General features: G+C 42.5%; 1 long non-coding RNA gene across 4 annotated transcripts in view; it reads right to left on the reverse strand.

Moving 5' to 3' along the window:
* LOC148756056 (uncharacterized) overlaps positions 1-12,771 on the reverse strand; it is a 187,881-nt gene that overhangs the window by 163,714 nt on the left and 11,396 nt on the right. The window lies entirely within an intron of this gene.

Genomic DNA, 12,771 nt, shown 5'->3' on the forward strand with positions numbered 1-12,771 from the left:
CAGAGAAGGAAAGAGTGCTTTTGAGAGTGCATGACAAGCGATCTCAGAAGCATGAGGTCTCTAGAATAATTATTAAAATGATAAAATGAACAGAATAGCTAAATGGTTCTCCCATGTTGCTCGTCAAACATGGAGCGATGGACAGAACAAGCAAGCACAGGGAGATGGGTGGACAACTTTCTCAACTGGAAACAGGAAGTTGTGTGTGTGTGTGTGTGTGTGTGTGTGTGTGTGTGTGTGTGAATTATAGGAAGGGGACCTCAGGAAACAGGAATGGGGGACTGGGGAAGATGAGGCAGGGAGGAGGAAAAGCCAACTCAAGGAAGCATCACTGGACTGGGTGGTGACAGCCACGGGCAACAAGAGCTCCAGCCCACCAGGGTCCCATGAAGAACTGAGTGCAACGTTTATCAGAACTGTCTCCAGCGGAGCAGCATGTACCCCTGTCTCCCAGGGCTTAAGAACTGTCATGAGCAATGACTTTGCCACACTCTGTCCAATATATGCAGGGTAGTTCTTCCTACAGGCAGAAATTGGCATTTTATATCAATGCCAGGTGTTTCATAGCTCTCAGGGATGGTTCTCCACGGTCACAGCAGACATCAAAGGTGAGGTGAAGAGTCTGGGAAACAAGGCCAAAGAGGAGCCCAAAACATCCCCAAACACGAGGGGCCCCCAAAATCATCACCTCAAAAGTTGTTTGCCTTCCTCACATCATTCTGAAAGACACTGACATGCAAGTCTGCCCTGCACGCTTCTCTCCTCCCATCCCACGATCCCCAGCCCACTCTCCACTGCTCCTCCTCTAGCAGAGAGGAAGAGCCTAAGGGCTCCATTGCATGTCCTGTGTGTAGGTCTTAGCCACACAAGCTCTGAGGCACCTCCCAAATCATCTCCAAGTTTGCCCCACCCAGCTCTTCTCTCTAACCATAAAGCCTGGCCTTAGGATGCCAAAGAATTTGTCCTTTTTGAATACACAGAATAATACGGACTCAGTATTTTTGGAATCACTGTTCTTGCAGTTGTGATTCCCAGATGTATTTTCAGTTAATTATCTCTAACTCTGACAGGTGGGGGTGTCAAATATCTCTTACCCTCTTAGACATACTTGGAGACTTACTTGAGCCTTTGGTTTCCCTCAGGTAATGTCATGCGGGGCGGCCTGCGGGGTCTCTGGTCCTGCTCCCCACATAAGAACACAGGATATGGTGAGGCCAAAAAGGAACACCCATGGAGCCATAGATAGGAGGGGAGTCATACCATTATATTCTCACTGGCGGCTGGGCCGGAGACACAGAAAGCAGGATCCACACAATCTGCAATCCGCCATCCTAACTGCAATCGGCACTTGACAGCCACCATCTTCTTGCTAGCCCCCATTTTCTGCTAGCTTAGCCACGGCAGTTATATTAGTGGCCAATGGCTCACTGGTTACAGCTTACGGCCAACTAGCCACAGCTGATGGCCATTCAATCACAGTTGATGGCCATTTACTACCCGAGTGAGCACCTTTCCACGTGAGGCCGAGAGCCTGGAAACTGCACTCCTGGCTCTGTCCCCACAGGTAATATACTTGGAGCGGCTTACTGTCCACTGAACCACAGGGAAGAGTGCTACACGGAAAGAAGGGCCAGGGCTCTTTCCTAAGAGGACAGAGAACATGGACTCTGGAATCGGAGCAGGCTGACCCTGCCTTTACTGTCCGTGGGACTCTAGGAAAATGATTTGACTACACTGGGTTCAGTTTCTATGCCTATAAGACATGTCACCCTGCAGTGGTGCTGGGAATCAAGAAAAACACTCAGTCATTCATCCCCAAAATGTAAGACTCTCCAGTTCCCCCTTATGTTTTGCTCTTGACTAAGCTCCGTAGTGCAGGGTGATCATGAATGTCACTGCTAGGAGCACTTTCAGAGCACTTTATATTTAATGCTTTTTTTAAAAATTGGTTTTGGCCCTTTTTTCAGAATAGGTATTAAAAACACACCTCTTTTACAAATTCCTTTCCCCTACATCATGAATGTGATCTGGGGCAGTCAGATCACAATTCAGAGAATTTAGGATTCCCTCACCTTCCTACTCCTTGGCCAACAGTAAAGTCAGGAGGCCCTAAGAGATGCCAATCTTCACTTGTTTTTCCTTCCAGGATACGTTGTCATTGTGTTTTGTTTTATTTTGTTTTGTTTTCCATGCACAGGCCTCCCAGGCCCTGAAACCTGGGCTGCTGGCATTTTAATTAATGTTAATGCCTGAGCTGACCCCCACCTCACCCCTCCCTCACTGATTTTCCTTAAGGGAAATAAACTAGCAAACCCCAGAAAAGCCATGTATGAGTGTGTGTACCTCCTGGAAAAGCTAACCCTGAGGATGGTTCACCACATCTGTCCCACCCCCGCCGCCCCCAAGCAATTTGGAAATTTTCAGTTCAAATAGAAATCAGTTGGATGAGGTAATATTTCTCCTTTTAATAAATAAAATAAATACTTCTGGGGCCTCTGAATCATCTTAGAATCTATAATTTTATTACCAGGATTGTTTTTATTCTGAGATCAGTATTACCAGAATGTGTTGAACCATCACTTCACAACAACAAAAAAGATATGTGACAAATGCCCCTAAATTTCTGGAATCTGGCCTAGAAATCAACCTGATATTTAAACCAACATGAATTTTCTTTTGTTGGGTCAAAGTATAGTCACCATTTCCCCAGACATATTGTGTTTCTTTTTTCGTTTCTAGTAAATTTCTATTTTCCCCCAACCTTCATGGCTTAAGCATTTTATCCAGTTTAAACGATGGGGATTTAAATTGCTATTTTAGTGGAAGAGGCTTGATTAAAACCTGTGTCCTCATCAAATTATTGGGCAGTGGTTCTTGGGCTCTGTTTGCATTAGTGTCAACCTTAATTTAAATTCTGAATAACTATATTTGCTTCACTAAATGCATCCAGCAGGAACACATCATAAATTACTTTGCATTATGAGCAGAGTCTCTTTGTCTATTGCAAAGTGTTTTGAAATTAGCACCATAAGTAACTAGCTGTAAGTATCACTCGATCTCCTTAATGCCTCATTAATCAAACCCCATGGCAGCTGGTATGATGTCCAAGCCAGTCTCATATAAGATCACTATCACTTGCTCCTTGCTTCTGACCACAGTCTTTCAAACTCGATTCACTATTTGTGAATTTGCCCTTTGGAAGCCTCCCAACACGTGCAACTTTGTATTGCATACCAGTTGCATGTGGATTCTTTGCAGAAATTGGCAATACAAAAACCATTTCCACTCTTGTGGAAATCCATGATTTCAAAAGGAAGAAAGTAATTTTTCTGAGTTATCCACAATGATTTTCAAATCACTCTTAAAATGCCACGCTGGAAAAATTTTCCTGGACAAATTTTTCTTTATGTCAAGAGTTAGAGAGAAAAAAGAAACACATTTGCTCAGGCAAACTATAATTTCCTCAACTTGGCCTCAGTTTTCATGAAGATGGAATACATTTTAGTCTAAGCACCTAATCAGAAAAAAAAAAAAAAAGTGTGCTTGCCCTTTATTATGTGATGATATTTCTCTATTAAATACAAAATTTTTAAATTTGTGTTTGCAAAGGAAATGCATACCAACTTGTACTTGGTAGTTTTATTATAATCCTTATAGAAAAAGAGGTTATCATCCATCCATCCATGTTTATACAAAATCACAGCAAAAATGATATATTTTATACGATCTTTTTTTTTCCATTGTGCCATCAAAAACTTGCAAATGTCTACATAGAACACTTCCCCCATATTCCATACCTTCTCCCTGCATCACATACAAGCCAAAATTCTCTCTCTCTCTCTCTTTCTCTCTCTCTCCCTCTCTCTCACACACACACACACACATACACACACACACACACAAACACACCCTTTTAACTTAATTTAATACTCACTGCCATTAAAACTGCTTACTATGTTTCCCCCAAAATAAGACCTAGCTGGACAATCAGCTCTAATGGGTCTTTTGCAGCAAAAATTAATATAAGACTCCGTCTTATTTTACTATAATAGAAGATAGGGTTTTATATAATATAATATAATTTATAATGTAATATAATGCCAGGTCTTATATTAATTTTTGCTCCAAAAGACGCATTAGAACTGATTGTCCCACTAGGTCTTATTTTCGGGAAAACACGGTAGCAGCTTTACTGTACAATGACCACACAAACATTTTATAGGATGTCTTGAGCCCACTGTGGGCATGTTGGATGGGTGTTTCCTGGCAGGGAGGCCCCTGTCCCCTCCGTGGGGGCAGGCGTGTGGCCGTCACCCCAGCTCAGAGTACAGAGCACAGAGCGCAGAGCAAAGACCTACAGGTGCTCTCATCTCCCAGGCAGCGGCTGGTGAGGTCAGTTCTTTGCAGAGCAGTGTCTCAATGGGAAGCCTTTGGCTTCATGGCCTTTCCTTCTGACCAACCAAAAGGAAAAATAAACAGAAGGATTTTTTTCTGCGAGTTTTGTCAGTGTGGAAACAACAACAGCATTGAGTTGTATTTCCCGCAGGTGGGCTTCTGATCTCTGACTGTTTAATGCAATCATAGTATTAAACAATTAATTTTCTTTGGTGTTAAACTTTTTACCTTTTCACCTTATAAAACCATTCAGGCTAAATAAACCTTACTACAATAGAATTAAGCATTGTAGCCTGACTCCCAAAACCAACATTGGTGGCAAAACCCGCTGAGTGGGAACACCTGACTGTGAGAACCTGTGTTGAATTTTGATTTTAAAATGAACTTGATGTAAACCACACTTTGTGCTTATTTTTATATTATTATCACATCTACTTTCTCTCATGGCATCTAAAATAAGTTCTGACTTTGAAAGAGTAAATGTGAAAGAACATCTTGATTATGTTTTCGGTGACATTTACTCCAATTAGAGGTGTGAATTATGGCAGTTACAAAAGTACATTTTATGTCCTATCTCCAGTTCATCCTTTTTTCTTATTCCAGCAACCTCTATTTATTAGGATTCTGAAAATAAATGTGGAAAAGAAGAGTCCAAAACGATTTTCAAAAGTGACAAATCGTCACTGAACACAGTTTTTAAATTGCCAATTCAAAACTTTTCCCTCTTTTCAGCTGCCAGAAAATCCTGATTATTTAAACCCAAACTTCCGCGTCAACCCCCTACCCCTTTCCTGCACTACACACACACCTTCTTCCCTGCCTGTCCCCAAAAGGCAACATTTTGGCTTGGCTACTAGTAGAAACCCTTCCATTTAAATGTGCCACAAAAATTGTGTCTGATCACAGCCTGGATTTAAGGGGAAAAAGGAAAAAAATCAGGAATCAGACACAGGCAATGTCTGTCCTATCTTCCCCCACCCCAACTCCTCCATTCTTCCATTCTTTCCCTTACCATCGCCTTTTAAAATAAAACAAAGCCCAGCCTAACCCATTACAGTAAAGGCACCCCGAGATTTAGGAGGATAAGTACAGACTTACTTAGCTGCAGTGCTGCAGCTGTGCTCTTATCTGGCCAAAGGAGACAGGGAACAACAAAAGAGCCCAAGGAAGAGACAGTGGATGCCTGGGAAAACCACTGCCCCAGCATTGTGGTACCCTTCTGCTGAGCAAATAGTTCAAACTGTTCATTCCCATCTTCTATTCTCTCCCTGGTACATTGTTTGTGCCCTTGCATTTCATTCTGCAAGGAAGGTTGCTCTCTGGGCCTATAAGCAAACAGTCCAGAAAAGAGCTAGCCAGCCTCTTCTCTTCCCGGGAGAACTAGCATTTTTATTTCGGCTCCAAGCTGTCAAAGACCTGGAGAGTTGATGTCGGTGTCCTGAATTAATTGCTTTAAGCTGGAGCAAGCTCCACGGGCTACCAAATGTCCAGAAGATGTTTATTAATAACGCTTCCTCCAGGATTCTCGCATCAAGCTGTCCTTTGCTGGTGGCCTTTATCTGTCTGCCAACCTCTCACCCCAGGCCTCTTGGTGCTGGGGGGGGGCGGGGGGGGGTTACCTCTTTCAGCCATTGTGATAAAATTTAGAATTGCCTTGGATGAAAAAAATAACCACCTATATAATGGGATGTGTATGATGGACATCTCTGTTGTGGCTCAGAAAGGTCCCGGAGTTACAGAAACTGCATGTGTGAGCCTGAAGTGGGCTGGGGGGACAGAAAGCTGCAACGACACTACCCTGTGAAAGCTCATTTTGCCAATACAATTAGCAAAAGGAGCAAAAGAAATTGCCTCCTTCTACTACTCCCCTCTCCACTTCCTCCCCCAAAAGAAAATTCAGTAAGGCTGAGAACATGATGCATTTTGAAGTTTTCCTAGTACCAAAAAAAAAAAGCTCCTCTTTAATAGAATGAAATAATAAACCAATTTATATACCGATATAAGACCAGGATCGTGAGTGCCATTGTGTAATTTTCCACTTGACTTTTCATTATCTACCTGAACAAAATCAATCTATATGTATGGGATCAACATACAATTCCAGAGATAAAAGCTGAAAATAAATGTGCTTTGCATATCCCGGAGATAAAAGACACAGTCCTTCATACTGCCTTTTCTTCTCCAGCACATGCATTTATAAAATAGTGTGTCAAGGAAAAAAAACAAGGCATAGTGGTGTATCTTGAGTGTTAACTCCTTTGCTGGAAATATTGATCCCACAAATGAGCAGTGGTTAATAAATACCCTGCAGATGATATCAGGTCTTTTGCCCTAGTTTACCCAGAGTCAGTCTGGGTCAATGTTTCTCCCAACCAAACTTCCCACCTACAAAAAAAAAAAAACAAAAAAAAAACAAATAAACAAACAAAAAAAACCAACTTTCCCTAGTAACATGTATTTAAGGCTGAGGACTTCAAGGGCCTTCTGAAGCCTCTCCACAGAGAAAAAGCACACTGAAAAATCACATTATGTTAGAAAACCACCACCCCCACCCCATCCTGCAGCAAATGGCCAGCTTGTGAAGGACACTCAGTCTTCAAAAGGGGAAGAGAGGTGGAGTGCGTTCCTTGGGATTGACAGTTTTTATTTTAAACAAGTTGAGTTCCATCCCTTTTATGCCCTTCCTCACCCCAACAATTAGAAATAGTACTAGGAACAATTCAAGTCTCTCTACACTGGCCATGCCCCAGTCCTGGTGACCCCTTCCTTTTGGAATGTGGCACTGTCAGCACTGCATATGTATGCCCTGGGGGGCAGATGGCAGAAGCAGTGGTGGGTGTGTCCTGGGCTGTTCACATGCCCCAGTCAGGTTCAGGGCTCCTTGGGGAAAGTGTACCCACCTAGCTTATTTATGGTCTGGCCACTATTCTCCTTTCTGTGAGGCAGTGGCTCATTTCCCATACTTTATGGGCCAGCAAAGAAAGGCCGACAAGGTGTAGGTACTAGACCATCTTTTGTCCCAAACAATACTTTGAGTTTTTGGACTTTTTCTGGTCATTGAAAAGTAATGATGTCTTAGAATAGTTGCTCACTTTTAGGCCAGGGATTATAAAAATTATCCACTCATCATTTATGCATAGCAAGCTTTAGTACCTTCAGGAAAAGTCAAATGTCTACTTGGGCAACTTGACAATCACAACTTTAATTTATCCAATGGGACAGATCAATACTTTAATATTTTAATATCTTTGTTTTGATAAATTCTAATGGTTGTTGATGTGGGGGTTTGGTACAAGTCTGCAAATCTTTATTTTCATGTGACCTCTTCCCTTATCCTGAGAGCTCTGTTTTCATGCACAGCATCCATCTGGATCTGGACCTTAACCTCTCTGTTAACAGTCTATTTTGTGTCATATTCCTCATGGAAAACTATGAGGAGAGCATCCAGGAACAATCTGACAGCAGGGCTATGGCCTTTTGGGGATACTCTTGTGATGGTTAAAGTTCAGCATGGAGAGATACTCAGGCACTTTCTGTTACATGGGACTCTTAGGAAAACAAATGTTCTCCCTCCATCTCAGTTTTTTGTTCCAGTAGCTGTGAATAAGCAAATCTAGATAAAACGTAAGAACGCAGTCAAGGAGAGTTAGGCAGTCGTTAGAATTTTGTTTGAAAAGTGAATTAAAACCTGATGACATGTTTTGAAAAGTCCGTATACTTTCATGCCTAGAGTGTTGAGCCTTGGTGAACTCAAGGTATATTTTAATTACCCCACCATCCACTTACTGTGCACACTAGAGATCCAGTATAATAACACATGAACTTCATCCATCATACAGAAAATCCTTTAAGAGTGTTGTACCCCTGAGCTCCATAAAGAAATACAACACACCAGAACAGGGTGTTTCTACTTCCACAGACACATTTGCTTATGCTGGAAAATGTTACTGCTAAGTGACATGTTAACTATCTTCTTAGTCAGGGACAATGCTCCATGGATAAGCAGAATACTGACAGAGTCAGATTGCAATCCGTAGTTATAAAATATATATTTATTAAACAGAAGAAGTTTTTTTTTAATCAGAGATGAGCTTATCTTGATGTCATTTTCCAGGTGGAGAAAAATGGACAGTCCGAAGTCCAGTAAATACATGTCAGTGCATACATTCAGATAAATAGAACAAGATGGAAAGCTATCATCAACTTTTGCTAGCTCTGACATTTAAAAAAGAATACCAGCAGTTAAAAATCTTTAAAGGAGATGAGGGGTATAAACCAATTCAGGAATGAGGGTGCAAATATGCACTGATTGGTCCTCTTGGCTGGCCTAGACAAGATCTCAGGTGGCTGGCATACTGCAGTTGTTGAACATCTACAAGAACCTGGGAAATTGTATATGAATAGGGCAAGCGGGCCTGATAATACTTACCTGTCTAGGTATAGTAAGCTAACTTATTTTTCCCACAATCATTACCTCATTCTTCCCTTCTAGTGTGTGCACAGCATCTTTAAAAATAACCAAAGTGAAAAATAAATAAGTAACCAAAGTGCAGAGCACTCTTGATCTCCACCAATATAAGAGACTCAACCACAAAGCCCCAGAATGTCCCTTCACACCAGGTTTAATGGAGAAATAAGAAACCCATTTTATAGATGAAGAACTGAAATGTCATCCCTGTCCCCTGTGGTAGAGGTATTAGATTTACCCTTTATAAAGGCCAAATGGGAATGCTTTTCAAAGTTGGTGGGTGGGTTTGTTTGTTTGTTTGTTTTGAGGGAAGTTGGGAATGGGAACAGGATGAAATATAACCCTAAATCACAACCTCTTGCACACTCCTCTAGAACCATCCACTTGAACTCAGTGATGATAAAATCCCTCCTCTTGGCTCTCCGAATTGTCAACACAGAAATCCACTCAGAAGAGGGTGAGAGCTAGAAACAGGGCCAGGAGAGGGCTTTCCTGTGCCCTAAAAATGCCACAAACTTTCCACAGTATTTAAAATCTTCAAGTGGTCCTAGATCAAGAGAGTTGTTTTTCAAGATGAAAATAAAAATAATTGTAACTAATACTTTGTGACAGTGTGAAAGGTGAATGAAATTTTCATTTTGAATGCGTTGTCACCACAGAAAAAATTACTGGATTATAAACTACAGAATGCTAGAGACAGTATACACACGCTATGAGAGACATACAATTTCTTCTTTGTTTTATAGTCCACATCAAGTTGTTTAAAACGTTTTAAAATGTGGAGAACTAAATGAAGAAAAATCTCTAAAACTAAGTTAACATTTGCTGCATAAAGTGTTGCTTTTATCACAGGAAACAGGAAAGAAGGTGGATCACCACTCATTTCGTACATGTCCTAACTTTTCTAGACTTGAAAATGTTTTCATATATATTTCTTAAATATGTCCTTATTATTCACCAATAAGAACTATGTACCCTTATCCATTTTTTTTGCCATGTTACTATACACAAAGACCACATAATACCAAAGAGGGAAGCAAGTTTCTTTTAAAGAAATATGAAAACAGTTGCCCTATTATACAACTTGGGTAGTAACGGTTTTATGATAATCTCCTTCAAAATAGCATTTAATACACTTCCACAGATGGAGTTTCAAGAATTCTGTTTGCACATGACTCCAGGCTGCAACAGCAGCAATTGTGTCAAATGTGTTGAATGTAAGAGTTATTAGAATCAAGTTAGGTGTTCAGATGTACTTTATATTCTTTTCCAGAAATTCTACAAGATAAAGATATGAATTCACAGAAAGGATAGTTCTCAAAGAAGCCAGGGTGTGATTACTGAGAGTGTCTTTTTAAAAGGAACTGCAGAAATGCCGATCCTTTGTGGCAACATCACTTAAAAGTTCAAAAGAAGTATCCGCAGCCCAACACGGGAAAGTGTTTTACTTCCTAATTCACTCACACTTTTTAAATTATTAATATTGGCCGTGGACTTACTCACATAAATCAGGAAAAGCATCAGAACATCTTTGTACGCTGATCTGTGAATTTGAGCAAGCAAAGAACATTGCTAGAAGCCTATTTTTTTGTCTGCTTTTGCTTTCCTCCAGGAGCTAGAGAAAGAGAGAAAGGACAGTAGGAAATACACTAGCAGTCTTTTTATTTTGAGGAAAGATAACCATCCATTTTCAAGTAATTTGAAGAGTGAGAATTCTGGTACTGAAGAATTTCAATGCCAGCTTTCCTGGAAACTCAAGACTGATTCAAAAAGCAAATGCTAAGGTACAATTTCTTTACGGTGTGAGTTTCCTTTTCCTATTGAGTAAGAAATTAAATTTAAAAAACAAAACAAACAAAAAAAAAAACAGAAAAGGGGAGCAGATTATTAGACATTTTGCTTGACATTGCACAGAGTTCTTTCATATTAATGAAAGGATACCGGAATTCAAATCTTTAAATATTCCTGTCCCTAGCTTAAAGTCATGTCATGTCTGAAACACAGGCCTGAGTTGATGTGAGATTTTACAACAATTTTAGGTCAGGTAAGAGAACTTGGTGGAAATATAAGACATAGCTTGGGGTGGAGTTAAATAACTGTTCTTGATTCCAGTGTCCGTTTTGAGCTCATTTATGTTTACATCTTTCTCCTATTTTTGGCCTAGTTCTGCAGCTCCTGTATCGCACACAGATGGTTACATTCTCATACTGGGCACCCAGAGAAGGTCACATGCTTTACATCAATGGCAATTAGTTCCCTTTTTAAAATGGAAAATGTCATTAAGTTCTTGAATAATTCAAGAGTAGAGGTCACAATACAGTGTCCCTTTTGGGGGGCTTTATGGTGCAAATGACAAAACAAGGAGATCCTATCAGTAAGAGTAGATCTAAGGTTTACAATGTAGCTCTATTTAGTATGTCAAGAAAATTGAATTACATGAGGAACTCATTCATTGTCACCCATTAACAGGCTTGGGAAAATTGTGAATCCCCGGGGGCAAATCACTGAAAAACGTTCGAGCCAAATAAAAATATTTCATTTTAATTGGCTGCTGTTTCCTTTGTTTAGTTTTGAAAATAACTAACATGTCCCCCACAACTCTCCTTGGAAATAGGGTCCTGAATCTCCAAAACGCGACCACCACTTATAAGCAGGTTAAAAACGCTGGGAAACATGGGTCTGTTTTCTCAGCCATCATTGAACTGGTCTTATTCCAGGGATTCCTGGAAAGGAAATATAGGAGCAGGTTTCAAATAAAAATCGGCTTCCGCTACACCCCACCACATTTCTATCAGGGTTGGCTAGACCAGAGTTATTGCGTTTCTGGAACAGGGGCTGCCCCTTAAATCTACGAGGGCAGAGGAAGAGGCCAGGAGGGAGGACGCAGTGCCGCTGAGGCCACCAACTGTCTCTCCTCCAAAGTGAAGAAAAAGCTAGGCTACCCTTGGTGATCTGAGGCCTGACAACAGGCTCTTGGGTTCTGGTAGGGTGCATGAGTGTTAGAACTGGAGGAAAGGCAGGCTGCGGAGTGAAACCAAAATCCTGAGGTCACCGAATGCGATGGAAGTTGTTCCAAGGCCACTCCAGCACCTCCCAGCTCCTGATGGCGTCCAGGCGTCTCCCACAGTCTCAGTTGAGACTGGTGGGCGTGGCTGCCTGGGTCCTGCGCCCACCCCAGCGGGGTCCTGCTCCCACCCTTGACCGCAGGCTTGGTCCGCGCAGAACGCCGCGGCCCTGGCCCACCTGTTCGTCCTGCCGCCGCCCCGCGGAGTCGCGAAGACCATCACCCAACGTGGCCGCCCAAGGCACCTGCAGGGGAATCGGTGGCGTGCCTGTTTTCTCTGCGGCAGGAGGGAGACCGAGGAAAGGGGAGGGGAATAAAGTTTGGATCTCCCAGGTGAATGCGGGTGGGATTGGCCCCATCCGGTCTGTTTCGGACTTGAGAACTTGGAAAAAGGCAAGATGACCCCTGGTCTGCCTCTCTCTCTCTCTCTCTCTCTCTCTCATATACATCTGTTAGTTTCCCTTTTCGGCTTCCTCCACCAAGACCCTGGAAAGTGCTGTGTTAGCCTAGTGAGCATTGCGGCGGGCGAAGCAAAGCCCCCCCACCACTGGCATCCCGCCACCTTTTCGTGTTTCGCGTAGCTGCGACGTGGGGAAGCCGGGCAGACGTGCGAGGAGGCTCCTGGGCTGGGTCGCCTGCTTCGCGGACCCAGCGGCCGAGCGGCCGGGACTGCGTGGGCCACCCGGCGCGAGCGGGGGCGGCCGAGACCCCGAGCACCGCCGGCCGCCCGGAGCGTGCCGTTTGGGTGGCTTTGGTGGGGCTGCGGAAGAGGGTCCCTCGCCACTCGTATCTAGCAACTAGGGGCTCATTTCGGAGTGAGGAAGGCGGGTGCCGTTCGGTTTCA

The sequence above is a fragment of the Rhinolophus sinicus genome, chromosome 13, assembly GCF_057876585.1.
Source record: "Rhinolophus sinicus isolate RSI-liver-muscle chromosome 13, RSI-T2T, whole genome shotgun sequence".
NCBI lineage: Eukaryota > Metazoa > Chordata > Mammalia > Chiroptera > Rhinolophidae > Rhinolophus > Rhinolophus sinicus.